Source organism: Phytophthora parasitica (genome assembly GCF_000247585.1).
Source record: "Phytophthora parasitica INRA-310 unplaced genomic scaffold supercont2.84, whole genome shotgun sequence".
Taxonomy (NCBI): Eukaryota; Oomycota; class Peronosporomycetes; order Peronosporales; family Peronosporaceae; genus Phytophthora; species Phytophthora nicotianae.
In genome coordinates, this window is record NW_008649070.1 from 57,553 (window position 1) to 58,241 (window position 689).

Here is a 689-nt window from a genome sequence, read left to right on the forward strand (position 1 = left end):
TTAGTTACAGGTAATAAACAAAGGGGTCAGATCCTATCCCAGCGTCGTGTAGCCCTGAAGAAAATACGCACTTCCATTATTGTGAACACTTACAACAATTTTCGCCGCTGCTTATTCTCAGGCTCTAGGGCGAGATCACAAATCTCCTGGCATCTTAAAAATACCGCCACACTTAATGAGGGCTTATTGGTGAAACTTCCTCTCCACAAGACGTACAAGCTGGGCTCCTTCGAACTCATTATGGTCTTGAACGCGAGCATTAAACCACTAATACATCAATTATTGGCATCGATTTTGCATTATTTCTTTCTTTCCCTAATGGAATCTAAGAATGCCCAGATCTATCACATCGAGTTAGTATCACATATTACGATTAATGTCACGTCCATACCGTTGTTTTTAGTCTCAAATCGATGATGATGGAATGGTGGATTCAATCCTAACTAAGCCTACTTAAGCTTTTGACCTCGATGTTGTTCCAGGAATTTATCCGAGTTACGATAAATGTCCTGTACGCTTTGCTCAATTCGTAGGATCGTGCGCAACTAGGCTAAATCGTACGGCCGAATACATGTACGCAGCACATTTTGGTATAACTTCGTTGGTTTCCAGTCCTGTACTTTCATTGAATTGCTTTTTAAACATTTAAAAATAGTCATTACCCCTCACCATAACAATGCAAGGATTTT